At 37.0% G+C, this 26,885-nt stretch overlaps 1 long non-coding RNA gene and 1 pseudogene across 1 annotated transcript in view; one reads left to right on the top strand and one right to left on the bottom strand.

Moving 5' to 3' along the window:
• The window catches only part of LOC140638699 (uncharacterized), a 198,621-nt gene that overhangs the window by 24,293 nt on the left and 147,443 nt on the right, over positions 1-26,885 (top strand). The window contains exon 2 of the long non-coding RNA XR_012035696.1: positions 4,270-4,343. This is a non-coding gene — a long non-coding RNA (uncharacterized lncRNA). The remainder of the gene's footprint in view (positions 1-4,269; positions 4,344-26,885) is intronic.
• LOC140608634 (ATP synthase subunit g, mitochondrial pseudogene) lies at positions 17,549-17,850 on the bottom strand (annotated as a pseudogene).

Raw genomic sequence — 26,885 nt, 5'->3', positions numbered from 1 at the left:
TTTTATTTATTTATTTTAGAGAGAAGGAGGAAAGAGCACGTGAGCAGGGAGAGGGGCAGAGGGAAAAGGAGGGATCTCATGCAGACTCCCTGTTGAGCACAGAGCCTGACACGGGGCTCAATCTGATGACCCTGAGATCATGACTTAAGCCAAAATCAAGAGTTGAGGCTTCACCACCTAAGCCACCTGGGCGCCCCTATATAAATTAGTTTTTAATAATAGTATGTTAAATAACTGACTTATAATATTCCTGAAAATTCCAGTGAGCAAACCTCTGACTCCTTCCCAGAGGCCTCCATATTCTTGCTCCAGTTTGGACTGGTTCATTTCTAGGATTACTGCAGGGTTATCATTTTAGGATTTCCCTTTTAATATTCCTCTTATTTTCCTCTTGGTGTTATTACTCTTTCATCTTGCTGGAGAACATCTTCAAGCAACTTGCAAAGAAGTTACCTTTATATATGGAGTGGGTAAATTTTCTGAGTCCTTCCAAGCTTGCTGACATCTTTATTTGAAAGTTTGAGGTAAAAATAATTTCCCTCAAAAATTTGAAGGACTTGCCCTATTGACTTTTATTTTTAACATTTTAATTTTAGTTTTAAAAATATTTTATTTAAATTCAATTTGCCAACACCCAGTGCTCATACCATGAAGTACCCGCCTTAGTGCCCATCACCCAGTTCCTGTTGACTTTTAGAAGCTTGGGCTGCTGCTAAGCAAGTTGGTGTATACTTTCTCCCACTCTGGAAGATTTTAGGATCTTTTTTTCATCTTGGGTTCTATATTTTCATAGTGATGTGTCTAGGCCTATATCTTTCTTCATTCATTTTGTAAAATACTTGGTGGAATTTTTCAAAATGAAGATCAATATCCCTCTTTTTATATAGGATCCTTGATAATCTTCTCTCCTTCATTTTCTTCTCTTTTTTTCCTGGAGTCTAATCAATCAAATGTGAGGCTTCTTGGATTGACTCTTTCTCTTTTACCCATCTAATATTTTTTCCAGATTGTCTTTTGTTCTTGATCCTGGGAGATTTTCTCAACCTACCTTCTAACTCTCTACTAAATTTCAGAGTAGGCAATCATATATTTTCCAAAGTGATTTCTTATTCACAAATTTTTTTCTCACAGTATCATTTTATTTTATTTATTTTATTAGCATCCTTTTATTTTATGAACCCAATATATTCTGAAATCTCCTTGAGGATATGATTATACTTTCAAAGATTTTTTTTCTTCCTTGATTGTCTTTGTATTTTCCAGGGCCATTTTTCTTCTTTATTTTGAATTTTTCCTCACATTTCTAAACTTGTGAATACCTGATAATATATTGATTTACAGCAATAGGAAACTATTCAAGTAACTTTAAAATAACGCTTTGTCTGTTTCATGTGCATACATTTTGAAACAGCATTTTTACTTTGTGGAATTAATAAAAGAATATAATTGGACAAAGGACAAGATATGTGTATTTAAAGATATTCACACAGCTTTATTTTTAGTAATAATGATAGCAAGCATATATGGAACACTTTTTCTGTGTCAGGCATATGTTTCTGTGCTCTACATTTTTTTAAAAGATTTTATTTATTTATTCATGAGAAAGACAGAGAAAGACAGAGAGAGAGGCAGAGACACAGGCAGAGGGAGAAGCAGGTTCCATTCAGGGAACCTGACATGGGACTCGATGCCGGGTCTCCAGGATCACGCCCTGGGCTGAAGGCGGCGCTAAACCGCTGAGCCACCCAGGCTGCCCTGTGCTCTACATATTTAAACTCCATTGTCACAACAACCATTTGAAGTAGATATTATTATTATATTCCCATTTTATAGACAAAGAAATAGATCCAGCGAGGTTAAGCAAGTTGCCGGTGATTGCTAGTTGGTAAGTGGCAGGACTCTCTCTCAGGCTGAAGATCCAGAATGTGTGTGTGTGTGTGTGTGTGTGTGTGTGTGTGTGTGTGTGTGTGTTTTAAGTTGACTCCATGCCTAGCATGGAGCCCAGAGAAAGGTTTGAACTCATGACCCTGAGAACAAGACCTGTGCTGAGGTCAAGAGTCAGATGCTTAACGGACTGAGCCACTCAGGCGCCCTCAGTGAGTGTTTTACCCAATGAGTAATAGCAGTGGCATAGTAGAGAAAGATAAAAAATAGTAAGACCTAAATATTAATAGTCCTTATATCTGAGTTGTATGATTATGAGTGCTATTTTTGTGAATTTCCTTTTATTTAAATAAAAAAAAATTGGAACCATGAGTACATATAAATTTTAAAATTGCTATTTTTAAATTGAGATAGAAATCACATAGCATAGCATTTACCTACACAAAGTGTACAATTCAGTGGTTTTTATATGTTCACAAAGTTGCATGACTTACTCACTAATTCTAGCACATTTTGTCACCTCAAAAAGAAGTCTTCTAACCATTAAGCAGTTGCTCTTCATTCTCTCTTCTCCTCATCCCCTGGCAATGAGATGTCTACTTTCTATATCGATTTATCTATTATGGTAAATAAATAGATGGAATCATATGATATGTGGCCTTTTGTGTTTTGTTTCTCTCACTTAACATAATTGTTATCTACCACGTCAGGCAGCTAAAAAATTAAAAATTTAAAAAATTTAAAAATTGCCTCTGATTTTAAAAATAAATGTCCATAGGGATATGTTGTTAGCCCTAGATGAACCCTGAGTTAGACCAAATAAAGAAGGCCTTCTGAGTGGGGATTTTGAGGGAACCACCATACAGATCTCTGTGAGTAGGGTTTTGTAGGAGTTCTAACCCCTTTTTTCCTTGAAATGGCTGCCAGACTGGTGGTTTTCACCGTAATCATGGGTCATGGGTCGTTGATTTTCAAGGCTTACTGTGGAGATAGGGAAAGGGGAATGGGAATGGGGCAAGTGAAAATGCTACAACATTTGCTGTTCTTACTGAGATGAAGCCATTTTTCCAGAATAAACACTGAATGGCTTCAGGCATTTGATTGATTTCCAGAGTTATGAAAAGTTGACTGATGATTTTTGCTGGTGTTTTCTTTCTTTCTTTCTTTTTTTTTTATAAATTTATTTTTTATTGGTGTTCAATTTGCCAGCATATAGAATAACACCCAGTGCTCATCCTGTCAAGTGCCCACCTCAGTGCCCGTCACCCAGTCACCCCCACCCCCCGCCCCACCTCCCCTTCCACCACCCCTAGTTCGTTTCCCAGAGTTAGGAGTCTTTCATGTTCTGTCTCCCTTTCTGATATTTCCCACTCATTTTTTCTCCTTTCCCCTTTATTCCCTTTCACTATTTTTTATATTCCCCAAATGAATGAGACCATATAATGTTTGTCCTTCTCCGATTGACTTATTTCACTCCTGCTGGTGTTTTCATTGCCTTTATGGAGGAGAGAATTTTCAGTCCTTATTCTGCCATTTTTGTTGACATCACTGATGAAAGATATCTCAAAATTTATTCTCTTTATACAGTTTTTATTTAATTTTTCACACTGAGCTATTATTCTTGCATTGAGCAAGATAGAATAATAATAATATCAAATTATTTTTTATTATTGTATTTAAAACAATACAAATTTGTTTTCTCACAGTTTTGGCTGCTAGAAGTCTGAAACCAAAGTGTCTGCTGGGCTATGATCTTTTTAAAACCCCTAGAGGAGGATGCTTCCTTGCCTCTGGTCTCTTCCAGCTTCTGGAAGAAACCCAGATATTCCTTGATTTATGGAAGCACCACTCCTATCTCTGCCTCCATCTTCACATGGTGTTCTCCCTGTGTCGTTGTAAGACATTTTCACTTAAGAAAAAAAAAGTACTTACTCAATATATAATTTTCAGCTCTAGGTTTTGCTTTTGTTATATTTTATTTTGCTTTGATTTTTACTAGAGTTAGTGAAGACAGGAAAATAAACAGTTCAGAGAACAAAGTGATAGTACTGATTATCAGAATCAGAATCAAAAGAATCATTGACTTTTAATTTTGGTTACTAACAGATTTTAATCATTTTTTTCAAATAGAGAGATTAAAAAATTTAAAGAGAATCAATTAAAATTGTTACTAAAGGATAAGCATCTTATATAAAAACATGATTTGTAATAAATGAAGAGTATCTCTTGTGAATTTTATTGACCAATAATGAAAAACAATACTAAATGTTATTTTGTAAAGTGACTCTGAGTATTTTAGTTGGTTTTGTCTATTATGTAACTTAAAATCAGTATACATCAAATCTCATTCTATTAAGTTCATAATGAATTTTAATCTGTTCTTAGCCAACTCATCTTTTTGGATTATCCATTTTCTCCTTTGAAAACTAAATTCTAGAACACCTGCGTATCTCAGTCAGGTAAGCATCTGACTCTTTATCTCAGCTCAGGTCTTTTATTTTTTTAAGTTTCATTTTTCTTATTTTTCTTTTCTTTCTTTCTTTCTTTTTTTTTTTTTTACATTTCTAAAATTTTATTTCAACTTGCCAACATATAGTATAACACCCAGTGCTCCTCCCATCAAGTGCCCTCCTCAGTGTCAGCTCAGGTCTTGATCTCAGGGTTGAGAGTTCAAGCCGATGTTAGGAGTGGAGCCTACTTAACCCCCCCCCCAAAAAAAAAACCCCAGACCAAAACCCAAAAAAACCTTTTTTAAAAAAAGTCCATATGGCTTCTGCAGTGGTTCTGAAATTGTTTTCGGTGGTGGTTTCTATCCCTGGCAAGCTAAGTTTTAAGAGTTTATATATAAATATTACATGTTAAGACAAACAAGGTGCAAATTAAAAAAGATGCCCAAGTTTTGATCACAAGAGAAATGAGTATATGTGAGTTTGAAGAACTGTAGATAACTGTCCATAACACCTTTATTTGTGATAAGCAAAAAATGGACACAACCCAAATGATGAGACCTGGTAAAATCATCTATGTCTAGGGTTTTAATTTTTTTGAAGATTTTATTTATTTATTCAAGGGAGACACAGAAGAGAGAGGCAGAGACACAGGCAGAGGAAGAAGCAGGCTTCCTGCAAGGAGCCCAATATGGGACTCGACCCCAGATCCCGGGATCATGCACTGAGCTGAAGCAGACACTCAACCACTGAGACACCCAGATGTCCCTATGTTTAGGGCTTTTAAAAGTGATAGCTCTTCAATTACCTATTCAATTTTTCTAAGATTTTGGTTTATTTAGATTTTCAACTTTTTTCAATTAATTCTGATAATTTATATTTTCTGAACAGAAAAAGATCCATTTCATCTAGATTTTCAAATTTCTTGTATTTAGTATTTTCTCATAATAGTAATAATAATATTAATCCAACTTCTCCCTATGTTTTCCCTATGTTTTTGTTTTCTCTTCTTCTTAATCAAACCTATTAAATGTTGTCTATTTAATTATTTTCTTTAAAAGACAAGTTTTTTATATTATTGATCTGCTCTATTATGTATTTTTATTTTCCATTTCCATAAGTCCTACATTTACATTTATTTAGTTCTTTATCTCTTATATTTCAGAATTGCCTTATTTTTTTATCTTTTAAAATTATATACCAATTTCACTTATTTTTAGGCTTTTTAATTTTTTAATAATTGTACATTGATTATTATTTTGGTTATATTCTGTATGAGATGTAGTGTTCTATGGTCTGTATAGTTTTATCATTGTTGTTCATTTCAAGATTATTTTTATTCAGATTCTTCATATTCATACTTTAAAAAAAGATTTATTTATTTGAGAGAAAGACGGAGAGAGAGGGAGAGAGAGAGAGAGAGAGAGAGAAAGAGAGAGAGAGAGAGAATCTTAAGTAGATTCTATGCTGAGTGTGAGCCCAATATGGGGCTTGATCTCATGACCCTGAGATCATGATCTGAGCTGAAATCAGGAGTCAGATGCTTAACTGACTGAGTCACCCAGGCGCTCCATTCATATTCATACTTTTGAAGCTGTATATTTTATCTATTAATTTCTGAGATAGATCAATTAAAAGTCTTCAACTATGATTGGGATTTGTCTATTACCTTATATTTTTGTTGATTAGTTTTTTTTGGTAAAGTTATGTCATTAAGTACAGAAAGATTAGAGACATAATTTCTTTTTAGATAGTTTTTCAAATTATTATGCAGTAGCCCTTTTTGTTATGCTTGGGCTTTTTGCTTTGGGTTTTATTTTGTCTGACTTTAATAGTGCTGTATTTGCTTTCTCTTTGATAGCATCTTATTCTTTAATCCCTTTAAAATATTTACTTTGAAGTATTTTTTGACTTACAGATAAGTTGTAAAAAGAATTTAAAAAATTCCCACACAGTTGACCCTTGAGCAATATGGGTTTGAATGGCATGGGTCTACTTATACATGGATTTATATATATATAGTACAGTACAATAAATGTATTTTCTCTTCTTTATGATTTTCTTAATATTTTCTTTTCTGTCACTTACTTTTTTATAAGAATACAGTATATAGCACATGTAATGTACAAAACACATAATGTGTTAATCAACTACGTAAGTTATTAGTAAGGCTTCTAGTCAACATAGGCTATTAGTAGTTGAATCTTTGGGGAGTCAAAAGTTACACATGGATTTTCAAGTGCACAAGAGTTCAGTGCCCCTAGCCCCTGAGTTTTTCAAAGGTCAACTGTATACTCTTTACCTGGAATCCCCAAATGTTAGCATTTTGCTATTGCTTTATCCTTGTATGTGTGGGATAAAGACAAACATTTTTTTCTCCCTGAAATTGGGAAGAGTAAGTTGTGGACATGATGCCCTTTTATTCCTAAATAAGTCTACATTTATTTCTTAAAAACAAGGACAGAAAGTAGTTATCAAAATTAGGAGATTAATATTGATATAAAATTGTTCTGTAATCTACAGATTTTATTGAAGTTTCACCAGTGTTTCCACTAATCTTATTTAGCAAAGAAAATAACTTTTTTCTCTGGTGAAGGATCTGGTCCAAGGTCACATGCTGTAGTTCATTCCATTCCAAATGCACAATCATTTCCATTGCTTTTTGTCTAACTTTTTACATGATTTTGTTTTAGATGTCTCTTCTGTGAGTAGAATATAGCTGGATTAACTTTTTATTTTTTATTAACTTTTTTTAAAACTCACTCTAAAATTCCTTGAATTTTATTAAGATTATCTAACCCATTCACATTGTTGCGATTATTAATTGTTTTGGATTTTCCCTTGTCATCATTTATATTTTCTGCTTATTTAATGTTATCTTATTACTTCTTTTTTTCTTTCTCTTTTCTGTCCCTTATTGAGTTAGTGTGTTTTCTTTTGTTCAATTTTTTTTAGTGACTTGAAGATTGAATATTCTATTTCTATTTCTTTTTTTTTAAAAAAAAAGATTATTTATTTATTTACTCATCAGAGACACACAGAGAGAGGCAGACAAAGGCAGAGGGAGAAGCAGGCTCCCTGCAGAGAGCCCACTGCAAGACTCAATCCCAGGACCCTGGGATCACAACCTGAGCCAAAGGCAGATGCTCAACCACTAAGCCACCCAAGTGCCCCCTGAATATTCTATTTCTAGTCTTATAATGGTTACCTTTAATTCTTTAACATAGGTACTTAAATTTTTGTTTTTTTTCCTTGGAATCTAGGATTAATAATTATCTACATTTCCCCTTAACAAGACAATAGTCTTAGCAAGCCCTTCCTTACTTTTTCTACCCTTTCTTTTATATGATATTGAATTCACTTAAGATTTTTATTCCAGATTGTCATTTAATAAACAATTATAAATCATTAAGTTTATACTTTTTAACACTTTACTGGTTTTTTGTTCACTATTGTTTCATATATCCATGTTTGTAGTCTTCATTTTGTTAGACTTTATCTCCAAGTAATTCATTCTGTAATAATCTGATGTTGTTAGTTTTGCTAAGTTTCTGAATATGAGAAAATAGTTCTCATTCCTCCCCTCATATTGAATGGTAATTTTGTTGGATATATAATTCTAGATTAAAAATTTCCTTGAGAAGTCTGTCTTCTCGCATTAGATTGCTAATGAAAAGTCTGACTTCAATCTGATTCTTGGTCCTTTGTAAGCCAAATGTTTTTTCACTCTTATACTTGGTGTTTTAAAATATCACCATGGTGAGTTTGAATATGGGTCTTAAAAAATCATCTTGCTGGGCACTTGTCAATTTCATTTTGAAGACTTGCAGCTTTATTCAGCTGTAGGGAATAATTTGTGCCACCATGAACTTCCTCTTACTTAGAATATCATAGTATGTAATCTCCTAACTAGTATCTCTTAATCTCTTTATGTCCTCCACAAAACAGCTAAAGTGCCTTTGAAAAAATTCAAACACATAAAAGTGGAGAGAATGGTATAATCAACCTCTGTGATCTCATTATCCAGTTGCAACAGTTATCAACTCAAAACAGTTTTATTTCACCTTTACCTTCCTTATCCCTGATTATTGTGAAGCAAATCCCAGATATCACATCGTTTCATATGTGTATATTTCTGTTTTGAAAAACATAACTAGAATGCCGTTAACACATTTAAAAACAGTATAATCAGTTATCTAGCTAGTAGTTACATTTTTCTACTTGTGTCATTTAAAAAAAAATGTATACAGATCAGGATCCCAATAAGATCCATACTACAAAGGGTCAATATGTTCCTTTGTTCTCCTTTAATCTATATGACTGGATCCTCGCCTCCCCCAATTTTTTTGCTATTTGTTTGTTGAATAAATCAGGTTATTTATTATGTAGAGTGTTTTATAGAATAAGTTTGTGATTAATGATAATTGCTTAGATCCATTAATTCATTAAAGTTTGCAAAAATGATATTTTAATTTTAGAATTCCTTCTTATTTATTAGCTAGAATACATCTGTGAGAAACTTGTTTTACTCATTAATGTGAGAGAAACTTATTTTACTCATTAACTATTTAGTTACCCTGAGATACAAATTATATAGGCAAGACTGTATAAATTTATTTTTCTATCAATTTCAAAATAATGAGCTTCCTAGCATCCTTCAGGACCAGTGAGTTGTCATTTTTTTTTAAAGATTTATTTATTCATTCATTCAGAGAGAGCAAAGAGAGAGGCAGAGACACAGGCGGAGGGAGAAGCAGGCTTCCTGCAGGAAGCCTGATGTGGGACTCGATCCTCAGTCCCCAGGATCACACCCCAGGCTGCAGGCGGCGCTAAACCACTGCGCCACCGGGGCTGCCCTGAGTTGTCATTTTTAAATTATTTTTTGTTATCATTATAAAGTCATGGATTTGAAATGTGTTATGTATTTCAGTCCTTGAGAGTTCTTGTTTAAACGCAAATTGTTCCATCTTTGACCAGCACCTCTCTTTTCAGGATGCTTCTTGAGTCATTTGTTTATTTATTTATTACATCTTTTAAATAAAGTTTTATTTATTTATTTTAGAGTGACAGAGAGCACCTGTGAGCAGGGGGAGGGAAGGAGGAAGAAGAGGAGGGAGAGAAGCAGACTCCCTGCTGACCTGTGAACCTGATGTGAGGCTTGATCCAGGGCCCTGAAATCATGACCTGAGCTGAAATCAAGAGTCAGCTGCTTAAATGACTGAGCCACCTAGGCGTCCCTGACCACTTCATTTTAAACCAAGTGACACTTGGGACACCTGGGTGGCTCAGTGGTTGAGTATCTGCCTTTGGCTCAGGTCATGATCCCAGGGTTGTGGGATGGAGTCCTGCAAGGCTCCCTGCAGGGAGCCTGATTCTCCCTCTGCCTATGTCTCTGCCTCTCTCTGTGTCTCTCATGAATAAATAAATAAAATCTTAAAAAAAAACCACACACACACACAAGCAATTCTCTTTACCCTAAGTAATAGTCACTTGAGGCTTCTTTCAGTTCCATATACATAACTCTGTTCCTTTTTTTTTTTATTGGTGTTCAATTTACTAACATACAGAATAACCCCCAGTGCCCGTCACCCATTCACTCCCACCCCCCGCCCTCCTCCCCTTCCAACACCCCTAGTTCGTTTCCCAGAGTTAGCAGTCTTTACGTTCTGTCTCCCTTTCTGATATTTCCCACACATTTCTTCCCCCTTCCCTTATATTCCCTTTCACTATTATTTATATTCCCCAAATGAATGAGAACATATAATGTTTGTCCTTCTCCGACTGGCTTACTTCACTCAGCATAATACCCTCCAGTTCCATCCACGTTGAAGCAAATGGTGGGTATTTGTCATTTCTAATAGCTGAGTAATATTCCATTGTATACATATACCACATCTTCTTTATCCATTCATCTTTCGATGGACACCGAGGCTCCTTCCACAGTTTGGCTATCGTGGCCATTGCTGCTATAAACATCGGGGTGCAGGTGTCCCGGCGTTTCACTGCATCTGTATCTTTGGGGTAAATCCCCAGCAGTGCAATTGCTGGGTCGTAGGGCAGGTATATTTTTAACTGTTTGAGGAACCTCCACACAGTTTTCCAGAGTGGCTGCACCAGTTCACATTCCCACCAACAGTGTATGAGGGTTCCCTTTTCTCCACATCCTCTCCAACATTTGTTGTTTCCTGCCTTGTTAATTTTCCCCATTCTCACTGGTGTGAGGTGGTATCTCATTGTGGTTTTGATTTGTATTTCCCTGATGGCAAGTGATGCAGAGCATTTTCTCATGTGCATGTTGGCCATGTCTATGTCTTCCTCTGTGAGATTTCTGTTCATGTCTTTTGCCCATTTCATGATTGGATTGTTTGTTTCTTTGGTGTTGAGTTTAAGAAGTTCTTTATAGATCTTGGAAACTAGCCCTTTATCTGATACGTCATTTGCAAATATCTTCTCCCATTCTGTAGGTTGTCTTTGAGTTTTGTTGACTGTATCCTTTGCTGTGCAAAAGCTTCTTATCTTGATGAAGTCCCAATAGTTCATTTTTGCTTTTGTTTCTTTTGCCTTCGTGGATGTATCTTGCAAGAAGTCACTATGGCCGAGTTCAAAAAGGGTGTTGCCTGTGTTCTCCTCTAGGATTTTGATGGAATCTTGTCTCACATTTAGATCTTTCATCCATTTTGAGTTTATCTTTGTGTATGGTGAGAAAGAGTGGTCTAGTTTCATTCTTCTGCATGTGGATGTCCAATTTTCCCAGCACCATTTATTGAAGAGACTGTCTTTCTTCCAATGGATAGTCTTTCCTCCTTTATCGAATATTAGTTGCCCATAAAGTTCAGGGTCCACTTCTGGATTCTCTATTCTGTTCCACTGATCTATGTGTCTGTTTTTGTGCCAGTACCACACTGTCTTGATGACCACAGCTTTGTAGTACAACCTGAAATCTGGCATTGTGATGCCCCCAGATATGGTTTTCTTTTTTAAAATTCCCCTGGCTATTCGGAGTCTTTTCTGATTCCACACAAATCTTAAAATAATTTGTTCTAACTCTCTGAAGAAAGTCCATGGTATTTTGATAGGGATTGCATTAAACGTGTATATTGCCCTGGGTAACATTGACATTTTCACAATATTAATTCTGCCAATCCATGAGCATGGAATATTTTTCCATCTCTTTGTGTCTTCCTCAATTTCTTTCAGAAGTGTTCTATAGTTTTGAGGGTATAGATCCTTTACATCTTTGGTTAGGTTTATTCCTAGGTATCTTATGCTTTTGGGTGCAATTGTAAATGGGATTGACTCCTTAATTTCTCTTTCTTCAGTCTCATTGTTAGTGTATAGAAATGCCACTGACTTCTGGGCATTGATTTTGTATCCTGCCACGCTACCGAATTGCTGTATGAGTTCTAGCAATCTTGGGGTGGAGACTTTTGGGTTTTCTATGTAGAGTATCATGTCATCGGCGAAGAGGGAGAGTTTGACTTCTTCTTTGCCAATTTGAATGCCTTTAATGTCTTTTTGTTGTCTGATTGCTGAGGCTAGGACTTCCAGTACTAACTCTGTTCCTTTCTACATTAGGATGCTTTCACATGCTGTTCTCTCTGTTTGGAAGGCTTTCTCCTTTTCCATTCAATTTAGATAATTTCTACTTATTATTAAGATTTAAACTTAAAATTCGCATCTTCAAAGAAATTTTCTCTGCCTCATCATATTGTTAGTTCGTCACTGTTATAAATTTTCTTAATATTTCATACTTTCCCACCACATTTATCATAATTATTTTTTTAAAGATTTATTTTTATTTATTTATGATAGACAGAGAGAGAGAGAGAGAGAGTCAGAGACACAGGCAGAGGGAGAAGCAGGCTCCATGCCGGAAGCCCAATGCGGGACTCGATCCCGGGACTCCAGGATCCCGCCCTGGGCCAAAGGCAGGCGCGAAACCGCCAAGCCACCCAGGGATCCCCCATAATTATAATTTAAAACTGTTAATGGAAAATTTCAAGCTTAGAAAAATGTTGAGAGAATAGCATAGTAAATTCCTGCATTTCTGTCACCCAATTTTAACAATTAACTCAATTTCAGTCTTGTTTGAACTATATGCCATCCTTTGATTATTTTGAAGGAAATCTTCAACATCATATAATTTAATTACTAACATTTTGGCATTGTAATTATCATTTGACAACTAATTGTGAACTCTATTGTTCACTGACTTTTGCAGAACGTAAGTAAATTCCATGAGTTCAGGGATTTGATTGTCTTGTTCTAGCTCAGTGGTGTGAATGAATGGAATGTTACAGATTACTGGAGAAAACAGGAATATGCATTTAGCATATTGAGAGTTCAGCACAGCACTTGTCATATTCTCCCACAGAATCTTTGTTAATGATATGTTCTAGAATTAAGAACAATTAAGTGGATCCATTTTTTGTTGATTGATTGCATCCAAATGGATTAATGAGATTGTGGTTTTTAGTGTCGTGTTCTTCCCATGGTCTGCTCTTGTTCTCTCTCTGTCTCTGTCTCTCTCTGTCTCTGTCTCTCTGTCTCTGTCTCTCTGTCTCTCTCTCTCTCTATATATATATATAAATTATATATATATATATATATAATTTAAATCAAAGACTTGGACAAGTCAGAGAGAGGACAATTTTCTCAAATATGGGATGCATTTTCCAATACTGGAAGACAGAATCAGAACCCAGAAATGATTTTGACAGCATGAGGTGACTGACAAAACCAGTAAGAGAAATTTAACAGTAATAACAGCCTCATACTTAGGGCCAAAAGACACAGTTGCAGGAGTTTATGGTGGGAGAACATGTGGCTTAGCAGCAGCATGTATTAAAAATATCTGATGTCCACAGTGTAGTCACTTTGATGAGAAGATAATTCAAACTGGATTTTCAGTATCATAAGGATAGTGTGACAATTCTAGCCTTTCCACTTCCATTGGGTGCTGTAGTGACACTGTCTGGGACTTTTTAAAGCAGCTGAGTCCCCATCAGGCTCAGCCAATCAATTTTCTTGTTGCTCTTGTTTTACTTCTTTGAAACTTCTATAGGACGAGCAAATAGTGAGTTGGAGGCCCATCAAAATTAGATCCCATTTGTTGAGTACAGTGCTAAATGCCTTATATGTATTCTTCATGGTTATGAGAATGAAAGAAAATGAAGGGGTTAAAAAATTTATTTTCTTATTTTTTATTAAAAATATCTATTGTTGTATTTTCTCTAAAATTTGTTTTCATTAAATAATGAACAGATTAACTGCATTTATAAGATACATGTAAGTTTTAAGGAATGATGGTGAAACATATCAGTGTCTCCACACACAGCTTAAGAACCAGAACATTCTAGGGAATTCTGAGGAATTTTCCTTCCCAATTACACTTCACTTCTTCAGAAGAGGCCATTATCCTGAATTTTGTGTTTAACACTTTCTTGCTTTCCTCTTTAATTTTACCACTCTGTATGTATTCTTAAATAATATGTTGTTTAGTATTGCATGTTTTATAACTAAAAATGAAATCCTAGGATATATGCCTTTCTGTTTTTTGCTTTCCACCCCTCAACACTATATGTTCCATGCTGATGGCATGTGATTAGTTTATTCATTGTGCTGTGTAAGATTTCATTTTAGGAAAAGACTACATTTTGTGCATCCATGTATTTATGGACATTCAGATTGTTTCCAGCATTTTGTTTTTACAAATATTGCTATGAATATCCTTGTACACATATTTTGGTGCACATGTGAAATCATTTTGGGAGGACATCTGCTTACATGTCAACTAAGATTATTGGGTTGGGCTGTGTCTATTATACTAAAATAAAACAATTTTTCGAAAGGTTAGGTTGGGCTGCACCTCCTCTGTATCACCCCTTTGCACTCTGGTAGCCGTGACTTCTGACATATTCAAGAGGTAAGACTTAGGAAAGGTCTTAACTGACTATTGTTCCTTGGTCTTTGAAGCTGTTTTAAGGCTAATTCTGTCTGAACCTAGTAGTGATCATATTTTTTTGGTGCAATAGTGGGATTTTTTTCAGAGGCGATCCCTTGCACTGCTGGGAATCTCTACCGATAGATGCCTTGGTAGGGGTGAACACATTTCCTCTGCATGGTCACTTATGAGTTCCTCAATAACTCCTGCACATCTCTCCATACATTTTTAACATCTGTCTAGTGAGGTCATTACACTATGCCAGTGACTCTCGCTGGTGGGATCCAAGACTGCTCCACACCTGCTTGTATTCCCACTTGACATTTACCCTGCCACCTTTTACCCTCATAATGAGGAAATGTCAGATGCTTGACAGAAAATGGAAGATGGGGCATTTTCAAAAGTTTTTTGTTTCTTTTTTTTTTTTTTTCTCTTTAAAGATTTTATTTATTTGAAGAATGCCTGGGTGGCTCAGTCGGTTAAGTATCTGCTTTCGGCTCAGGTCATGATCCCAGAGTCTTGGGATTGGGCTTTCTGCTCAGCGAGGAGCCTGTTTCTCCCTTTCCTTCCTCCTCTTCCCCTGCTTGTTTGTGTGCTGTCTCTCATTCTCTGTCAAATAAATAAATAAATAAATAAATAAATAAATAAAACATTTCCTTAAGATTTTATTTGAGGGAGAGAGAGAGACTGAGAGAGAGAATAGAGGGAGGGGCAAAGGGAGAGGGAGAGAGAGAATCTCAGGCAAATTCTGCACTGAGCATGGAGTCCAAGCCTTAAAACAGCTTCAGACCATTTGAGCATGCCCCTCAAAAATTTTAAGACCACTTAAACTCACTCTAATTATTATTATTATTTTTTTTTTTAAAGATTTTTATTTATTTATCCGAGAGATAGAGAGAGAGGCAGAGACACAGGCAGAGGGAGAAGCAGGCTCCATGCAGGGAGCCCGACGTGGGACTTGATACTGGGTCTCCAGGATTATGCACAGGACTGAAGGCCGCGCTAAACCGCTGAGTCACCTGGGCTGTCCAGTTATTATTATTTATCATACATTACTGTTGGGGGCAGCACCTATTAAAAATGAAAATGCATGTGCCCTAACATATTCATTTATAGTACTTTGTTCTGGAGATATACCTGCACAAGTTTGCACACACACGCACAACTAGTCATTGTCACATTGCTTATAAAGCAAAAACATTGGAAACAATTTAATGTGTATGTATAGGTAATGCATCCATGCAGGGTTATCGTAGGCAATCCTTAAAAATGAATAAGGTATATTTTGTAAGAAATAAATTGCAAAATATATTGTTAAGCCAATAAAAGTAATTTGGAGAATAATGTATATAGCATGCTACCATTTCAGTGTGCTGGAATATTTGGAAATTTTTTTTAATATTTAGAATTTTTGAAGATTATATATATATATATATATATATATATATATATATATATATACATTTGCAAATGCATAGGATATTTCTGGGTAGGTATATAGCAAACTGATAACACTGGTTGCTTCTAAGAAAGGGAATTGTAATTGTAGGTATAGTGGTCAGGGATGGGAGGATAACCTACCTTTTGCTATGTGTAATATACTATTTTGTATTTTTGGATTATTCTTTAATAATACTTTAGGTGATTATAATAATACTAAAGATAATACTTTAGAATTAATTTCTTTAGAAAAGTATGCATTAATTCTGAAAAATCCTTTTTTAAACAAAATAAAATAAATCCTATTAAATATTCCACTTCCCACTATTAATATTTGGTAATTGGGATGTCAGTAGGACAGCAGATGGAAATGTCTGCAAGGCAGTTGGGAATGTGGACGGGAGCAAGTCAGAACTGAAGATGGAGAGAAAAGACTCATAAAATTGCCAAAAGATAGAGGGTAGAGGGGAGAGAAGTGGGCAGTGGGCACAACCAAAGGGAGTACTTACATTCAGGGTCAGAAGGAGAAAGAGAAGCAGAGGGAGAGGTAGATGTGAGAGTGAACAGCATTGTAAAACATCAGGGGAGCAGATCATCTGAAGCAATAGAAGTTGTTGATAGTGGCTGGCTGCAGAGAGCCTGAGGAGGACGGAAAGTGTTAACAGCTTGTTGGATCCTTCATTGGCTATCAAGAAGATTTCTCTTGCATGATTAGATGTAAGGAGATGGAGGCACTGAGAAAGAAACTCGATAGTGAAGGGAAGAAAGGAGGAGCAGGAATGTAGTTCAAGGAGTAGCTGATGAGTGGAGGTGGGCTGTGTGTGTATGTATTTTAAGGTGGGAAGCACCTCAAAACATTTATTACATTGGCAGGAAGCAGTCACATAAGAAAGAATGAATATGTAATGAGATCTGGTTCAGGGTTGGGGAATTATTGATGGAGTAAGGCCCCAGAGAATGGATGAGAATGAGGGCCATGAAGGGAGTCTTTTACTTTGAAACAGAAAAGGGTCATCTCTCTCTTTTTTTTTTTTTTTTTTGATACCTATCACTTTTATTTCAGGACTAAGCTACTCTTTAGACTCATGGATGCTACTAAGTTATACCCCTGTTTAAATATCTGTAGGATATTTTATTTTGCAAAGATAGGTTCTAAAAATCATAAAACTGGACAGATTAATGATATCACACATATCAAACAGACTTAAATGTAGATCGTGGCTCTCATTCACTCAGTCCTACTGTTAAGATGTTACAAGATACATATTTAGAATACCACCCTGCTATTTTCTCTTGGGGAGGCTATATTCAAGTTGACAAGAAGTACCCCAATATTTATAGACATAGCTATTATCAAAGGGATCTTTCCCTGATTTTAGCAAAGAGAAACAGTCCAAGTTTTATTTTTTATGACTACTGACATGATTTAACTATATCACTTTGGCACATGGTCTTACTCTTTCTCCCACTATGGCAAATCCCAGTTTCCTCAAGTCTTTTGCTTACACTTCTCCAGAAATAAAGCTTAAATATCATATCTTTCAAACCTTCAAACTAAAATGTTATCTTTATATATACATGTATAGGTTGATATATTTACAAATATCCTTTCCAATTTCAAGCTCAACAAAGACATTCATTTAGAGCTATATGAATGTATCATTGCAAAGGACAACAACTTAATATCAAAAGAAATCATTACCTTCCATTGTAGCATTTGATAGAGAAAACATTGATTTTGACACATTATTTTATTCAGATAGCAGTTTAGTCAAACATGGTTCAAGAACCTCAAATAATAAATCAGATATAATCAAATGTTAATGATTGGGCTTCAAGTATAGTGAATGATGCCATGCCTACCTATGATCTTGCCAAGATAAAACCACATCCACACCTCAGAGGCCACCAAACCATTCAGCACAGCTTCCTTAACTGTGAATTATTTGAAGCTGCCAAATTGAGTGCCAGTGACAATTTTTTTGCAGCTCTGAATAGGGACCTCAGCAGGAATTGGAGGAACCAGCTCTACCCTAAGATAGCATCAAAATATGGCAGTCTAGGCTACAAGAGAGTCACAACAGCTTTTTCCAGGAGTGGAATCTTCTCTATGAGGTTATAGACAGATTGGATCATAGCTCTAGCATGAAAAATTTGTCATTCAGAACTGGAGGGTGACCTCTCTGTGCGGCTCTAGTGAAGGAAGGGATGATGGGGAAGAGACAAAGAAGTGATGTTAATGAGGAATCACCTCTACATTATGAATAAAAGAATGAATGTGATCATCTGCAGGGAATAAGATGATAGAATGGAAGAGATTTTACATTTATAGAATAGTCTCATAAATTTTATAATTAGAAAAGATGCAGGAGGGTTCTTCTTAATTTAGCAAAGCAGGTGGTGTGCAGCAGCATGATGTAATGGAAAGAACAGTAATTTTGAGGCCAGAAAGACCTGAGTTTGAGTCTTGGCTTTATTCCTTTTTAACAAGGTACCAAACTTATCTGTCACAGTTTCTTCATAGTAAAATGGGGACAAGAGTATTTATTTTGCCAGGTAGTTATACACATTCAACGATAGGACATGGAAGTTAATTTCATTTCCAACAGCCATTTATTAATCTTTTACTGAGTGCCAATATTCCATTATGTCTTTATCCTCAAGGAGTTTGATGTCTAGAAAGGAATTCTTTTTCATTCTCTTTTTGGGCCAAAAAACCTCCAAATACCCAACTTTTGCAGAATTGTGAGAGGACTTGTTGACTGCTTTCCTGTCTGTGTGCTTTTAGATAACTATATCAAATCCCATGTGTAAGTGTTATTCCGGTCTGCCTGGATTTAGCCACTAATGCTGGGCAAGCCACTTCTCCAAGGCAGTGTGCCATGAATGTGACCCCTTGACCTCTGGCCAACCGGCTTGGTGGAGGGAACCCTTTGTAGCTGCCAGTCATAAGGCATGAGTGGCCTTGGACTCCTGGCTTCAATAGTGATTCAGCCTGTCTCGCCCTCATCTCTGTAATAAACTTGATGTGTGTTTTTTCTAGTCTTCTTTTTGTTATTGTTGTTGTTAGCAGCTGAACATAGGGTTATTTAACTTTTAGATGGTCTCCCAGAGAGCAATGGTACCAGGCTGAGGACCTAAGAGCCGCTGACCACAATCATGAACAGTAAATGACATTCATCCATTTATTATCTCCATTACTTTTAGGGAGAATAAGTAAAGACATGTGTCCTTGATTAGGGAGATTGGAATTAAACATGATGATTGAACTTGGAATGTGAGTCTAGAGAAATGTTAAATTAAATTCTAACAGAAATGCTTTGGCAAAAGGATTATAAATTAAAGCTTTAATATGTGTACTCTAGTTGCTTAAGTGATCGTAACATTGGTTAAGCATTTAACAGCAGTGAAATTGTTCCAATGTCATCTGTGATTTATGAAGATCAGCACGTCCAGATCAGAATTGGGTTAATTGGAGCTCATCACCAAGGAAAGGACAAAACATTCTGACCAATACCTGGATTGTATAATAGACCTCATTCCCTTCTTCAGTGTTTTTTTAATGCAGCAGAACATTTAGAAGGATCAGTAGGGATTAGGTTGGCTCCATTTCTAGAACCCTGTAAATATGAACCTTTCAAAGTTGGTGATTGACAGTTCATAGATGTATCTATTTCATACATGTGACCTCTCAGTTTTCCAGGCAGGTCAGTCTGTTTGTCCGTGTTGTCAGGCTTGCACAAGAATGATCACATTGTCACAGGTATCAGTAGAATGTTCCAGCTGACCTCTGTTAGGCCTTTGAGAAAAGGTGGAAAACAAAAACAAAAACAAAACAAAAACTGACAAATGCCAAGATATTTGATTCAGTGATTAACAATGATTTTTTTAAGACACTTTGTGATTCTGTTAAAATAGAATAGACCAGAGATTGATGAGCTTGCTTTGAGTGAGATAATGCATGGAAGAAAGGCACTCACCCAGCACGGGGTCAGTGCTCAAAAAACACAAGCTCCTACTACCTTTCTCTCTATTATTTGGAATGAATGTCGCTGAATCCCCTGCCATCTCCCACTTTGGTCCTCCTGAGCATCTGTTGTTTTCTCTGAACCTTGGTGGCATGAAGGCAAAACACATTCATTCTAAGGACATGCCACCCTGATGTTGAAGGTGACAGGACATAGTCAGTGGCCCTGGAAGCCCTATTTCAGATTCCAGGTAATTTTGCTGGGTCAGCACAGCATGCAAACTGGACGATTGAGGTCATGTTCTGCATTGGCCTACACTGGGGAATTGCTGTATACAGCCAACAATCTTCCCTGGCAGTAAGGAGTGATGAGCGGCCCTGGACCTCATTGTGCAGCATTCCTTTAAACCATGTGTTCATAAACCAGCACTCAACTGCTGTACTAACAAGAGAGCCAGTTTTTGGATAGTCAGAGGCATTCTATCAAGGCATTGTTGTCCAGGTTATATACTAGAATTGCTACATTTTTGGTTCTCTTCAACTCATTTTATAGATAGAAGAGGAGAATTTGGAACTTCTGTAGCTTCTAAATCAACTCTTGTTTCTTTCTTTTTTTTTTTTTTATTTATTTATGACAGTCACACACACAAAGAGAGAGAGAGAGGCAGAGACACAGGCAGAGGGAGAAGCAGGCTTCATGCACCGGGAGCCCGACATAGGATTCGATCCCGGGTCTCCAGGATCGCGCCCTGAGCCAAAGGCAGGCGCCAAACCGCTGCGCCACCCAGGGATCCCTCAACTCTTGTTTCAATGCAGATGGCTCCTTGTACTAAATAATATCCTCTACATTCTATACTTTATACTTGTAAATTCTTTCTTTTTTTAAAGAAAATATTTTATTTATTTGAGAGAGCAAGGGAGAGAGCACAAGCAAGCGAAGGGGCAGAGGGAGAGGGAGAAGCAGGCTCTTGGCTGAGCAGGGAGCCTGACATGGGGCTCGATCCCAGGACCCCGGGATCATGACCTGAGCTGAAGGCAGACACCTAACCGACTGAGTCACCCAGGAGCCCTGACATTTCCAGTGACTGTTTCTAGTTCTCCACCCTTTGTAAAGAGAGACGAAAAAAAGGGAATATGGCTGGGCATGGTTGTTGAAATAGCCAGGCCACAGTGACTGCCACAGTGATGAGTGCATGTTGGCTGTTATTGTTGCTGTGATTCTAGTTCCTTAGATTAGGAAGTTATTTCATGGAAGTTATTTCTTACTCCCCCCTTCTTTCCTATCAAACACTTAGACACCAAGTTTGGTGATTTCTCCTACTCAGTGTTTTCTATGCCCATCCTTCTTTGCCTTTTGTACTATTCCTAATATTTCTGGTTTTTATCATCTCATACATGCAAGAAAGTAGGAATTTCATTCTGTCCCTTTGATCTCCAGTTTCTCCATGCCCTGCTCCACCTTCTCCTGTAGCAATGAATCTTCATTGAATACCTGTCATGCCACATCTGGCCCCAGATCCCTCAGTTCCTCCCTACTGTCCAGGGTAGTGATTTTTTTTTTTTTTAATACTGGATGGCTAAATTTTATTAAGATTTTATTAAAATGTTGTTACCTCTAAATTAGTTTAAGTCATTTAATTGATGTGAGACAATTGTTTAAAATAATTACAAAATATAACCCCAATCCAGAATCAATCTAGATTTTTTGAGATACTTGATAACTTTAAAGTTAATAGGGAAGAAATTTCTGCAAATATCTAAATTTTGAAAAGGAATAACAAAGAGAAGAGTTACCCATTTCGATACTAAGGTAGACTACAAAGCCTAGCAAGAAAAATATATGTGATACTAGTATAGGAATAAATAGATCAATGGAATGGAGCACATAATACAGGGACAGATCTTGTATATGTGGGAATTTTTTTAGATTTATTTATTTTTATTTATTTATGATAGACACAGAGAGAGAGGCAGAGACAAAGGAGGAGGGAGAAGCAGGCTCCATGTCGGGAGCCTGACGTGGGCCTCAATCCCGGGACTCCAGGATCGCGCCTTGGGCCAAAGGCAGGCGCTAAACCGCTGAGCCACCCAGGGATCCCCTGGAATTTTTTTAATATGGGAATTTGATATACAATCAAAGTGGTCCCAGAAATCAATGGGAAAAGGAGAGAAGGTACTGGGAAAACAAGCTTGTATGGAGAAAAAGAACAGTGGGACCCTACTTAGTACCATGTTCAAAAATGGACTGTAGGTGCATAAAATAACTAAATGTGAAGAATAAAGCGATAAAGTTAAACAAAGATAATCCTGGAGGTTTATGTCCACAGGGAATGGGGCTTCTTAAATAAATCTCCAAAGCAAAACAGGAATAGTGGGGGGGTGGAGAGAAATTTTATTATAAAAGAATTAAGGATTTCTGTCCAACGAAGAAAATGTGAGCAAAGTAAACAGTTAGATGACAAACTGGGAGAAAATATTTGCAGTGTCAAACTACAAGAAACTCCTGCAAATAAATAAGAAAATGATACTTGAGTAGAAAAAAAATGCAAACGGAAAAGAAGTAGCAATTCACAGAAAAAAACAAATGACTATATCAGGTATATTAACAGATGCTCTAAATCATTAATAATTAGTAAATACAAATTAAAATAATATTATTTTGCACCTACCAGTTTGGCAAACATCAGAAGAGTGGATAACACACCGATGGGAAAATAGGAACCATTATACATCACTGGAGCGAATGTGGGGAGTAGATTGTTGGAGCTATTCTAGCGAGAAATATGGCAGCTCTTAGGCAAATTAAAAATCTTTATACATTATAACCAGAAGTTCCGCTTTTGGTTATATGTCCCAAAGAGTTCTCATAGAGGTCTGTTAAGGTGATTGCAATTGCACATGCTTGTCACAACATTATTATTTTTTATTTTTTTATTTTTTGTCACAACATTATTTGTGGTAGTGGGGGTAGGGCATCATACAGATGCACACCACTGGAGAACGGTTAATCAAGCATCAAGGGTGCAACTCATGGAATCCTGTGCAGTAATTAGAAGCATCAGACCAGTTGTACACAGTCACATGGAAAACTTAGAAACATAGCGCTGAGTGAGGAAGAAAACTGAGGGCATGTACATGAGAATGATGAACGGGACTGAAAGAATAAATAAATAAAATACAACAAGAGCAGGACCTTGCATGGACCAATGATGACAACATGTCACAAAGAGGATCCTTAACTCAATCCTTGGCCAACTAGCGTTCTTCGCTGAATGCCCACTGCCGCCTTCTCTCAGCTTCACTGACATGGTTATGCTGAGCTTTTGCTGAGAAAAGTCTCTTTGAGAGGTCCTTGCTTTTGCCTGTATTGTAAAACGTTAGGATTTCCTTCACTTCCCAGCTTTTTTGAGTGTTACTGTCAGGCTGGCCCAATTGAATTTGTAACTACCAGATATTTCTTTCTTTTCTGATCTGTTGCTGATATATGGTAGTGATTCTTTTTTTTTTTTTTTTTTAAAGATTTTTATGTATTTATTCACGAGAGACACACAGAGAGAGCAGAGACATAGGCAGAGGGAGAAGCAGGCTCCCTGCTGGGAGCCTGATATGGGATTCCATCCCAGGACCCTGGGATCACACGCTGAGCAGAAGGCAGACACTCAACTGCTGAGCCACCCAGGTGTCCTTATGGACATGATTCTTAAACCTCAGTGTACATCAGAATCATCTGGGAGGCTTGTTAAAAGTTAGATGTCTTGGGATCCCTGGGTGACTCCAGCGATTTGGCGCCTGCCTTTGGCCCAGGGTGTGATCCTGGAGTCCCGGGATCGAGTCCCGAGTCGGGCTCCTGGCATGGAGCCTGCTTCTCCCTCTGCCTGTGTCTCTGCCTCTCTCTCTCTGTGTGTGTCTATCATAAATAAATAAATAAACCTTTAAAAAAATAGATGTCTCTTAAAAGTAGGTACTGAGGTTACAAAATAATATATTCTCAAGTCACATGGTGTAATGGGAAAGACAGGTAAAATAATGATAATCAAGATCATTGCTGTTTATTTTCTATGCCAGTTATTTGGCACATTAAAAGTATTGCTTTACATAGGATCCATTATTAGTTATCTTTTCATCTATATAGAAGGCTTACTTACCTCTTTCAGTAGATCAGAAATTCCTCGAAGGCAGAGATTATATATCACTTTGCTGCTCTCATTAATCCTAAAACATTCAACAAAAACTTGTTGAATGAGTCAGTGGTATACATACAAGATATTCACTGGGAGCTTTAAAAATATGGGACAGATCCATCAAAAACATTGGAAAACCTTAGAGACTGGGTAAATAAATCCTCTGTCAGATTAGATATATAGTTTGAAGCAACAGAATCAACAATCCTGGCGTGCCCAGGAATGAGGAGTGTCCTAGGGTGTAGGACCTTCAAAGCTAAAACCAGGACAGCCATAGGCTCACTGAGAGGAGTTTGTTGCCTTAGGATGTAGTAGAAAGATTTGGAATTAAGGGACCTGGGTTAAATTCCTGATCATGGACAAGTCCCTTAATTCCGGTGGCTGCTTTAGTCATGAAACCATGTGTGTCCTTGGAAGCCAAAGCAGCCTTCAGCCTGCAGATTCAGAGTGAACATCTCACACAACCTACTGGGCTTGTCTTGTCCCCTAGTTGGGCCAAGTCAACATAAGCATATGTTTACAGTAAATATTTGATATAACTTTGTTGGAATTATCAGAGATTCTCATGGTCTTCTTCTTCTTTTAAAGATTTTATTTATTTATTCATGAGAGACACAGAGAGAGGCAGAAACATAGGCAGAAGGAAAAGCAGGCTCCCTATGGGGAGCCCGATGCAGGATCCCAGGACTCTGGGGTCATGACTGAACCAAAGGCAGATGCTCTACCACTGAGCCACCTAGGCCTCCCATCTCATGGTCTTCTAATAATGTTTTATTAGACAAAAAAAATAATATAACAACTTTTAAAAATTAAGTTTATTTCTTAAGTTCTTATCAAAGAAACTCCTTGAGTTTTTTATTATGAAAAATGAAATCCTTACTTTTTTGTATCCTTACTTTTAATTTTTAAAATTTAAATCCAATTAATTGACATATAATGTATCATTAGTTGCAGAGGTAGAGTTCAGTAGTTCATAAATCTTGTATAACACCCAGTGCTCATTATATCACGTACCCTCCTTAATGTCTGTCACCCAGTTCTACCTTGTTCCCCCACACTCCTCCCCTCCACCAACCCTCCGTTTGTTTCTCATGATTAAGAGTCTCTTATGGTTTATTTCCCTCTCTGATTTCATCTTGTTCTATTTTTCCCTCTCTTTCCCTATGATCCTCTGTTTTGTTTCTTAAATTCCACATATGAGAGGGTGCCTGGGTGGCTCAGTCAGTTAAGCATTTGTCTTCTGCTCAGGTCATGATCTCAGGGTCTTGGGATAGAGTCCCACATCGGGTTCCCTGCTCAGTGGGGAGTCTGTGTTTCCCTTTCACTCTCCCTCTGTGCTCTCTCTTTCTCATATATATATATATATACTATATATATCTCAAATATATATATTATATATATGATATATATATATATATATATGATATATATATATATCACCTCTTCTTTATTCATTCACCTGTCAATGGACATCTGGACTCTTTCCATAGTTTGGCTATTGTGGACATTGCTGCTAATAACATTGGGGTGCAGGTGCCCTTTGGATAACTACATTTGTATCTTTAGGAAAAATACCTACTGTGTCAATTGCTGGGTCATAGGGTAGCTCTATTTTCAATTTTTTGAGGAAACTCCATACTGTTTTCCAGAGATATTTAACAATTTTTAGATCAACCTCCTGATTTTTATTAGCTTCATGAGGCTGGTTCTAGTCATCAGAAAGCTGAGTATGAATTTGTCACTTGCCAGCTGTGTGATCTTAGATAAAGGCTTTGTTTTTCTCATCTGAAACATATGATAAGGCTTATTGTAATGTTTAAATGAGTAAATATGACTCTAGGTCATGAAACAGAGACTATTTTGTTTATTCAAAACTTTTCAAATGAGGAAACTGAACCATAGAGAACCTTGTCCAAATATAGAGCCAGGACTGAGCTCTCCAGTGGTCCATCGTCATCCATGCTCTAATTGCTACTCTCCTTATTGCCTCCTAGACATGGGGGACCTGCAGCCTGGGGAGGTGGTAAGACCTCAAAGGGCAATGAATGGATATATCTGTAAGACTGGATCCTGGGGGGAATATTAAAAAAAGAAAACCATAGCTGGGGGCATCACAATGCCAGATTTCAGGTTGTACTACAAAGCTGTGGTCATGAAAACAGTGTGGTACTGGCACAAAAACAGACACATAGATCAATGGAACAGAATAGAGAATCCAGAAGTGGACCCTCAACTTTATGGCCAGCTAATATTCAATAAAGGAGGAAAGACTATCTACTGGAAGAAAGACAGTCTCTTCAATAAATGGTGCTGGGAAAATTGGACAGCCACGTGCATAAGAATGAAACTAGACCACTCTCTTTCACCATACACAAATATAAACTCAAAATGGATGAAAGATCTATTTTTTTTAAGATTTTATTTATTTACTCATAGAGACAGAGAGAGAGGCAGAGACACAGGTAGAGGGAGAAGCAGGCTCCATGCAGAGAGCCTGACATGAGACTCGGTCCAGGGTCTCCAGGATCACACCCTGGGCTGCTGGTGGCGCTAAACCACTGCACCACCGGGGCTACCCCAGGATGAAAGATCTAAATGTGAGACAAGATTCCATCAAAATCCTAGAGGAGAACACAGGCAACACCCTTTTTGAACTCGGCCACAGTAACTTCTTGCAAGATACATCCATGAAGACAAAAGAAACAAAAGCAGAAATGAACTATTGGGACTTCATCAAGATAAGAAGCTTTTGCACAGCAAAGGATACAGTCAACAAAACTCAAAGACAACCTACAGAATGGGAGAAGATATTTGCAAATGACGTATCAGATAAAGGGCTAGTTTCCAAGATCTATAAAGAGCTTATGAAACTCAACACCAAAGAAACAAACAATCCAATCATGAAATGGGCAAAAGACATGAACAGAAATCTCACAGAGGAAGACATAGACATGGCCAACATGCACTTGAGAAAATGCTCTGCATCACTTGCCATCAGGGAAATACAAATCAAAACCACAATG

This window comes from Canis lupus, chromosome 1, assembly GCF_048164855.1.
Source record: "Canis lupus baileyi chromosome 1, mCanLup2.hap1, whole genome shotgun sequence".
In the NCBI taxonomy this organism is placed as follows: Eukaryota; Metazoa; Chordata; class Mammalia; order Carnivora; family Canidae; genus Canis; species Canis lupus.
The sequence above is the reverse complement of the archived record's forward strand: the minus strand, read 5'-3'. Positions and strand labels throughout refer to the sequence as shown.